The sequence below is a fragment of the Lipotes vexillifer genome, unplaced genomic scaffold (assembly GCF_000442215.2).
Source record: "Lipotes vexillifer unplaced genomic scaffold, Lipotes_vexillifer_v1.1 scaffold690, whole genome shotgun sequence".
Taxonomy (NCBI): Eukaryota; Metazoa; Chordata; class Mammalia; order Artiodactyla; family Lipotidae; genus Lipotes; species Lipotes vexillifer.
The window spans coordinates 3,069,844-3,079,533 of NW_006798376.1; the positions used below are offsets into that span (position 1 = coordinate 3,069,844).

General features: G+C 38.2%; 1 pseudogene; it reads left to right on the forward strand.

Annotated features, from left to right (window-relative positions):
• Positions 1-1,389: 1,389 nt before the first annotated feature.
• LOC103079007 (rab GTPase-activating protein 1-like pseudogene) overlaps positions 1,390-9,690 on the forward strand; it is a 16,633-nt pseudogene continuing 8,332 nt past the window's right edge.

A 9,690-nucleotide genomic window follows, 5' to 3' on the forward strand; every position in this document is an offset into this window, starting at 1 on the left:
AAATTCAATGAGTTCTAATTTAACATGATTATTATAATTTTTTTAATGATCAAATTGCCTCAACTTGGTTAAAAGGAACCCCCTTAAACTGGCCTGTTTGGCTTCTTTAGAGTTGCCTCTAACGATCCTGAGAACATCCTGACTTTCTTGGAAAAAAACAAAACAAAACAGGAATTCCTGGATGCTTCCTGATTTTTTCCCTGCTGAAGGGCATGACATTAACTATCCTCTAAAATCTTGGTTTCCTCTAGAAGAGAATGACATTACAGATCAAACTATGGGCTCCAGAGGTATATTTATAAGCACTGGTGATAAGCAAAAGTGCTGCTACTGTGGCTGCACTAGACTGCTTTCTATGGTTCACAGTGGTAGTTTCAATTTAACACGTTCTTTCGTACTTTACTTACTGCTGTATGGTTTCATCAATCACTAAGACTTTTCATATTAACACTTCTAAACAAAATAAAAGCCAGGAGTGGGATATCATTTTTCATCTCTCACACTGGCAAAGATTAAAAAGATTGATGATGCTCAGTGTTGGCCAGAGGGAAGGGAAACAAGACATTCCCATAAACTGTTGGTGGTAGTGTAAACTGGTATAACACTCTTATAGAACAAGTTGGTAACAACTATTGATGGTGAAACACCTGTTAACTTAGAAATTCCACTTTTAGAAATTTACCTTACACATAAACTCACATACAAGTATGTACAATTACTGCAACATTGCTTGAGGTAGTGTATAACAGAAAACCATCTAAATGTCATCACGAGAACTTCCCTGGTGGCACAGTGGTTAAGAATCCACCTGCCAATGCAGGGGACATGGGTTCAAGCCCTGGTCCAGGAAGATCCCACATGCCACGGAACAACTAAGCTCGAGAGCCACAACTACTGAGCCTGCATGCCACAGCTACTGAAGCCCGTGCGCCACAAAAAGAGAATCCACTGCAGTGAGAAGCCTGTGCACCTCAATGAAGAGTAGCCCCTGCTCACCCCAACTAGAGAAAGCCTGCGTGCAGCAACAAAGACCCAACACAGCCCAAAAAATAAATAAATAAATAAACAAATAAATGTCATCATGGGGGGACTCGTTAAATAATTATGGTACATACAATGAATGCTGTGGAACCATTAACAAAATCCCGTGTGTGTGTGTGTGTGTGTGTGTGTGTGTGTGTGTGTACATAGATACATATTTACACACATAGACGTATATATGTTTGCATTCTAATAGCAAATGCCTGGATATAGAAGAAACGATGGTTTTACCTTTGGAAATTTGAATAGGGGAAATTAGATAGAGGAAGACTTTTACTCCTCACTTTATAATCTTTTATACTAATATTAAACTTTAAAAAATACTGTCAATTAAATACTGTCAAATTAAAACAAGGAATAGAAAAGAAGGTTGTGATTAGAGTGCAGCAACTTTCTAACAAAGAATTAGCTGCTGAAAGATGCTTTGGAATCTTATTAAGCCCAGGTTGAAATGTGAAGAACTGTGACATTTATTTACTGGATATGGAAGCCATGGGAAAGAGCTATGATGGAAGAGCTTATGTTATCACCAGCATGTGGAACACCAATGAACCAATATTTCTGGCACTTAATGAAGAAACTCCAAAAGATAAATGAGCGTATAGGACTGTGGCAATGGATATGGTAGTCATGGACGTGATGGAGCCTGTCTATTTTCACCTGGAGACAGCAGTATATGTGTACCCTGCAAATAAGTGATTTTGGCATTTTAGCAGAAAGACTTTCACGGAGACTTTCTTCATGAGGTTGAAACAGTCTGAGGGAAAAGGCCATACCAATGCTGGAAATATAATAGATGAGGTGGTAAGTCTACAGCAAGAGTCTGAGAAGGAGGAACGAATCACACTCCTACTAGCAGATGGGGTCCAGTGTCACCCTAGGAGGATGAAGCAGAAGAGAAGAGTGATAATGAACTCTCAAGTGGAACAGGTGATGTTCTAAGCATTGTCCTGAGAAGATCCTATATTCTTGGGGAGAACTGTTAGGAAGATGGCACAATAACCTTGGTGCATGACAGAAAGGGCTATCCACTGTGGTGAAGAGTGGTGTTCCTGAAGCATTGAGGGCAGAGGTATGGTAATTATTAGCAGGCTGCCATGACAACCAGGCAATGCTGGATAGATATCAATTTCTTATCACAATGGACTCAGCCCAGGAGAGTGTTATTACTAGAGATATATTCATCATACATTTCCTGCACATGATTACTTTAAAGATACCAGAGGAGATGGCCAGGAATCGCTCTACAAGATTTGCAAGGGCTACTCTGTCTACGACAAAGACACTGGGTACTGTCAAGGGCAGTCTTTTCTTGTTGCTGTATCACAGCTGCATTTGCCAGAGGAACAAGCATTCTGTGTTTTGGTGAAAATCATGAATGACTATGATTTATGAGACCTCTGCAAAAACAGCTTTGAAGACCTTCAATGCAAATTTTATCAGCTGGAAAGACTAATGCAAGAGCAGTTACTGGACCTCCACGACCATTTTTCTAATCTGAACCTGGAAGCTCATATGTATGCATCCCAGTGGTTTCTCACTCCTTTTACTGACAAGTTCCCACTTTGCATGGTCTTCCACATCATTGACTTACACTTTGTGAGGGTTTGAACATAACCTTTCACATAGCCTTGGCTCTCCTAAAGACCTCAAAGGAAGATCTTCTGTAAGCTGATTCTGAAGGTACTTTACAGTTCTTCAGAGTTCAGCTTTCTAAAGTTATTCAGAGATACAAGGCAGAGGAAAATGCAAAAATTTTAATGGAGCAGGCTTACAATATTAAGGTACCAACCAAGAAACTGAAGAAACATGAGAAGGAATATCTGAAAATGTAAGAGAGTCATCTGCAGCAGGAAGACCCAATGGATAGATACAAGTTTGTATATTTGCAGATAACTTCACCTCTTGCTTTTATACTGGTAATCTTCATAAGCTGAGAGAAAGAAAGGGAAAAAGAAAAAGTAGCTATCAACTACTTTCAAAAATGAGAAAAAGGAAAATGACAAAGTACCATTTTAGTTGTGCACAGTCACATTCTAATCTACTCTATGCTTTTCCTTCATGGTATATTGTATCCTTCAAGACTCTAAAGCAATGCAATGATTTAGTCAAAATATTTGGTTAAAAATACTAACCAGTTATATTGGTTAAACTCCATTGGTAACTGTGTAAAGTTGAGAGCACCCTAAATGTCCAATACTTATATTTTAAAGCAACTTAAAATGTTCATTGCCTCATACCACACCTCATGATGTTTACATGATGCATAATAGTTATAAAAGTATGTAGTACTTGGAAACATTAAGCTTTTACCAATTTGGAAAAGTTTTTAAACAATTTAAAGGATATTGCCAAACAAGCAAAGCAGGCCTGATGGACTAAAAAATGAATTAAAAAGAAAAAAACTGAAATGGTAGAAAGAATTTTTAACACATTCCTTTTGCTGTTACTTTTCTTATATGTACTCTTTTTCATGTATTATGAAAGCAAGGCATATCACTACAGTAGAAAAGCAAAAAGAATATAAAGTTCACCATAATTCTACCTATCCACAGGTAGTAGAATTTACAACATGGTGCTGCTTCTTTCCTAAACACACCCTCTTTCTCTTCCTCTGAACACAACTATCCTAGAGTCCTGTCACTCCTGTCACCAGAGCTTTAATGTTATTAGTTTCTAAGCTCCAAAGCCTGAGGGAGGAAAAGGAAGGCTGAAGAATCCAAAAAAGAGCACAGTATAAAGAGGTAAAATGACTGAAATGAAAATTTTTACTTCACAATTTTGCCTTAGGTTAATTCTAAGGCCTAAAAACTACCACGTAGCCACTCAGTAACTGTCAAATAAATAAACAAATGTGTCAACAAGCAAAATCGGTTTAATACATAACTATTTAATGTTCAATTTCTCATAAGGATGTCATTTCTATCTTCAGGATAAAAATTCAAAACAGTTTTCAGCTCTTGACATTGGATAATGTGGGCACATATTTATCTCCTGCCTGACACCTTTCCTTTCTGACAAGTTTCTACTCTGCTGCATCACCGTATCTGAACCAACCACTCTGAGGTGACTAGCACCTTATCACTTTACACTTTCCTCACTTCTTCTATATTGTGACAGACATTTAATATTTTGTTTTATCCTATGTACTCCAGTTATTGCTCATGTGAAGAACAGATATCACTGGGATTTGGTCTGAGGGCAGAAACTCCATCACAGTAATTGGCCCAAACATTAAGAGTCTAGAAAGGACTTAAAAAAAAAAAAAAAAAAAAAAAAACCCACCCCACCTGCCACTTCTGAATAGCCGCTTTTCTGCATTCTCCTTAAAAATTTTGAATTTCTTAAAAAAGATTTTATTGTATTCATGTGTAAAACAGAGGATAAATAAAAATACCCCAAAATTAAGCACCACTGCTTCATACTTCAAAGAATGTCCTCTAGATTTCCTATTGTTTGCAAAATGTATTTATGAAATAAACATTAAATACTCCAGTTGCATGAACAATAACAATTCTTTTAAAACTTCAATAATACTTGTGCCTAATGTACAATGTTCATTATGAAGAGGTTTTAATACAGAGAACATTCTTTTTTTTTTTTTTTTTTTTTTTCACTGCTGTGGCCTCTCCTGTCGCGGAGCACAGGCTCCGGATGTGCAGGCTCAGCGGCCGTGACTCCCCGGCCCACCTGCTCCGCGGCATGTGGGATTCTCCCGGACCAGGGCATGAACCCGCGTCCCGTGCATTGGCAGGCGGACTCTCAACCACTGCGCCACCAGAGAAGCCCAAGAACATTCTGTTTTCCAGAAACTTTAAGAAAATGGATTCTTTTTCTTTTTAAATAAATTTTTGTTTATTTATTTATTTTTGGCTGCATTGGGTCTTCGTTGCTGTACGTGGGTTTTCTCTAGTTGTGGCGAGCGGGGGCTACTCTTTGTTGCGGTGCATGGGCTTCTCATCGCAGTGGCTTCTGTTGTTGTGGAGCACGGGCTCTAGGCACACGGGCTTCAGTAGTTGTGGCACGTGGGCTCAGTAGGTGTGGCTTGAGGACTCTAGAGCGCCAGCTTAGTAGTTGTGGCGCAGGGGCTCAGTTGCTCCACAGCATGTGTGATCTTCACGGACCAGGGCTTGAACCCGTGTCCCCTGCATTGGAAGGTGGATTCTTAACCACTGTGCCACCAGGGAAGCCCCCAAAATGGATTCTTTTTTAAAGAACATCTAATGGTTTCTGAATGTTTGACTTTCAAACACCCAGCACAGATTTTAGGGGAAAAGCTTTCAGTATTTTTCCCTTGAGGATGATGTTACCTGGGAGTTCTTTATATATAGCCTTTATCATGTTGAGAAAGTTCCCTTCTAGTTCTAGTTTAATGAGTGTTTTATCATGAAGGAATGTTGGATTTTGTCAAATGCTTTTTCAACATCAATTGAGATGGTCATGTGCTTCCCCTCCTTCATTCTATTTATGTGGTGAATTACACTGATTTTGTGTGTTGAACTACACTTGCATTTCTGGGATAAATCCCCCTTGGTCCTGGTGTATAATCCTTTTAACATGCTGCTGAATTCTATTTGTTAGAATTTTATTGAGTTTTGTATCTATCAATAAATTCACAAGAAAAACTGGTCTGTAGTTTTCTTTTCTTGTAGTGTCTTTTTGTCTGGCTTTGGTATTAGGATAATGTCAGCCTCATACAATGAGTTAGGAAGTATTCTTTCCTCTTCTATTTGTTGGAAGAGTTTGAGAAGTAGTCATGTTTATTCTTTAAATGTTTGTAGAATTCACCGAATGGAGTCATCTGGTCCTAGGCTTTTTCTGTGTTGGGATATTTTCTATTGCGAATCCAATCTTCTTACTTGTTATAGGTCTATTCAGATTTTCTATTTCTTCTTTAGTTTTGGTAGTTTGTGTATTTCTAGGAATTTGTCCATTTCATCCAGGTTATCTAATTTATTGGCATATAGAGTTCATAGTATTCTCTTATAATGCTTTTTATTCCTGTAAGGTCAGTAGTAATGTTCCCTCTTTAATTTCTGATTTTAGTAATTTTTCTTTTTTTTTTTTCTTAATCTTTAGGTTTCTCAATTTGTTGATTTTTTTCAAAGAATCAGTTTTTGGTTTCATTGATTCTCTCTATTGTTTTTCTACTCTCTATTTCATTTATTTCTACTCTAATTCTTATTATTTCTTTCCTCTTTATGGTTTGAACTCAATTGAATACAATATATTAAGGAATTAATTTTTCTCCCAAATGCCTAAAATGCAAGAATAATTAACAACCTCTGAGTCATCAGGCAAAGAGCAGCCTATTTGTTAAATTTACTGTTTAAATCCATGTTAAGAGCGCTCAGATAATTCACAGTAGAATATTACTATGTCTTTACAAAGATGTTTAGAAAAGGGCAAAGGTCATGGGGGAGAACTACCATAAATTGAATGTTAAGGTTATCTTCTAGTTTATGAGACTTGTGCCAGGGTGAAAGAGAGCAATACCATGGACCTCTTGCATGTTTACAGGAAAAATTAAAATCAAGCTTCTCATTTTTAGATCATCATGTCATCATGAGACACATCAGAACTTAGGTCTGTTTCTGAAGAAGACAAGCATGACAAGAACCCTGCGATATCCCATGAACACTGACTTCTCTCCTGGAGAGAAGAACATTAGTATAATGTGGGTTTCACAACTCTCCCCAAAGATATGGCTCTTATGTCCCTAAGACTGGCTTTCTAAGGGTCTGTTCAGAATAACTGCCTTCTGCCATGTATGACAAAACCACAGCTAACAGCATTCTCAACAGTGAAAAGCTGAAAGCATTTCATCTAATATCAGGAACAAGAAAAGGATGTCCACTCTCACCACTTTTATTCAACATAGATTTGGAAGTCCTAGCTACAGCAGTCAGAGAAGAAAAAGAAATAAAAGGAATACAAATTGGAAAAGAAGAAGTAAAACTGTCACTGTTTGCAGATGACATGATACTTTACATAGAAAATCATAAAGATTCTACCAGAAAACTACTAGAGCTCATCAATGAATTCGGTAAAGTTGCAGGATACAAAATTAATGCACAGAAATCTCTTGCATTCCTAAACACTAACAATGAAATATCAGAAAGAGAAATTAAGGAAACAATCCCATTTACCATTGCATCAAAAGGAATAAAATACCTAGGAATAAATCTAAGTAGGTAAAAGACCTGTACTCTGAAAACTATAAGACGCTGATGAAAGAAATCAAAGTTGACACAAACAGTTGGAAAGATATACCATGTTCTTGGATTGAAAGAATAAATATTGTCAAAATGACTATACTACCCAAGGCAATCTACAGATTCAATGCAACCCCTATCAAATTATAAATGGCATTTTTCACAGAACTAGAAAAATTTTTAAATTTGTATACAAACATAAAAGACTCTACATAGCCAAAGCAATCCTGAGAAAGAAAAACAATGCTGGAGGAATCAGGGTCCCTGACTTCAGACTACACTACAAAGCTATAGCAATCAAAACAGTATGGTACTGGCACACAAAAAAACCCCAGAAATATAGCTCAATGGAACAGGATAGAAAGCCCAGAAATAAACCCATGCCCCTATGGTCAGTTAATCCTGCTCCTGGACATATATTCAGAGAAAACCATAATTCAAAAAGATATATACACCCCAATGTTCATTCCAGCACTATTCACAATAGCCAAGACATGGAAGTAACCTAAATGTCCATTGACAGAGGAATGGATAAAGAAGTTGTGTACATATACACAATAGAATACTACTCAGCCATAAAGAAAGAATGAAATAATGCCATTTGCAGCAACATGGATGGACCTGGGGATTATCATAGTAAGTGAAATAAGTCAGACAGAGAAAGACAAATATCATATGATATCATGTATATGTAGAACCTAATAAAAAGATGATACAAATGAACTTATTTACAAAACAGAAACAGACTCACAGATCTCGAAACCAAGCTTACAGTTATCAAAGGGGAAACGAGGCGAGGGATAAATTAGGAGTTTGGGATTAACATATACACACTAAGATGTATAAAACAGATAATCAGGGCTTCTCTGGTGGCGCAGTGGTTGGGAGTCCGCCTGCTGATGCAGGGGACACGGGTTCATGCACCAGTCTGGGGGGATCCCACATGCCGCGGAGCGGCTGGGCCCGTGGGCCATGGCCGCTGGGCCTGCGCGTACAGAGCCTGTGCTCCGCAGCGGGAGAGGCCACAACAGTGAGGGGCCCGCGTACCGCAAAAAAACAAACAAACAAACAGATAATCAACAAGGACCTACTGTATAGCACAGGGAACTCTACTCAATACCTGTAATAACCTATATAGGAAAAGAATCTGAAAAAGAATGGATATATGTTTATGTAAAACTGAATTTCTTTGCTGTACACCTGAAACACAACACTGTAAATCAACTATACTCCAATATAAAATAGAAATTAAATTTAAAAATTAAAAAATAATAAAGGTTAGAATACCACCACCACCACCACCCCAAAAAAAAGAATAGTTGCCTTCTGTTTTCATTTGCATCTCCTGCTTAGCTTACACTTCATCTTACCTGACCAGGATCACCTCCATCACCAGATATCTCATCCTACCCAACTACTTCCTACTCTTCCCAGTGCTTTCTATGCTTTATTAACTATGATCATTCAGAATGAGAATCCAAAGTAATATCTAAAGGGTTGGAATCAGAAAATCACCACCTGTGACTTAAACACAATCAAGAAAAGCACAAAAGGACATCCTAAGTGGTTAAGTGGGGTTAATAGGTACCCCAATTGGCTTTCTACAGAAAATAATGAAACAATGGTTTAAACAGTAAAAGCATTTATTACTTGAGATGACAGGAAACCCACAGTAGGTATACTCCAGGTTTAATCCATCAGCTCATTAGGATTATCAAGGATTCAGGTTCTTTTCATTTTCTGCTGTGTGATCTCATTGTGTTAGCTTTGTTTTCAAGCTGGCTCCTCTGTGGTTGCAAGATGGCTGCAGCATATCTAGTCACCACAATTGTACATGCTAGTGTCCAGGGCAGTTGTCTCTTCCTTGTGTGTATCTCTCTCATTTTAAGAATAAAGTTTTTTAACATTATATTTTAAATTACTGACATCTTTTTGTTGTTGATCTCTTTCATCTTTCCAAACCATCAGTAGCATCTATTAAAAACAAAATGTCTGGAGGACCCAGCAAGAAGACAGCCATCTGCAACCCAGGAAGAGAGCTCTCACCAGAACCCAACCATGCTGGCATCCTGATATCGGACTTCTAGCTTCCAGAACAGAGCTCACAATCTAGTAGAAGTGATGGACCAATAAATAAATTGCAAAGGTTTAAACAATGAAATAAATTACAATGACAAAATTCCTATTGGTGCTGAATTTGCCTCCTGGACAAATACAGAAAGTCAAAGTCATCAAGAACATAATGCAAATAGCACAGGGTCCGGATGCGCAGGCTCAGCGGCCATTGCCCATGGGCCCGGCCGCTCTGCGGCATGTGGGATCCTCCCGGACCAGGGCACGAACCCGTGTCCCCTGAATCGGCAGGCGGACTCTCAACAACTGCGCCACCAGGGAAGCCCAGGATATAAACTTTTGAAGCCTGATCTTGATTAGG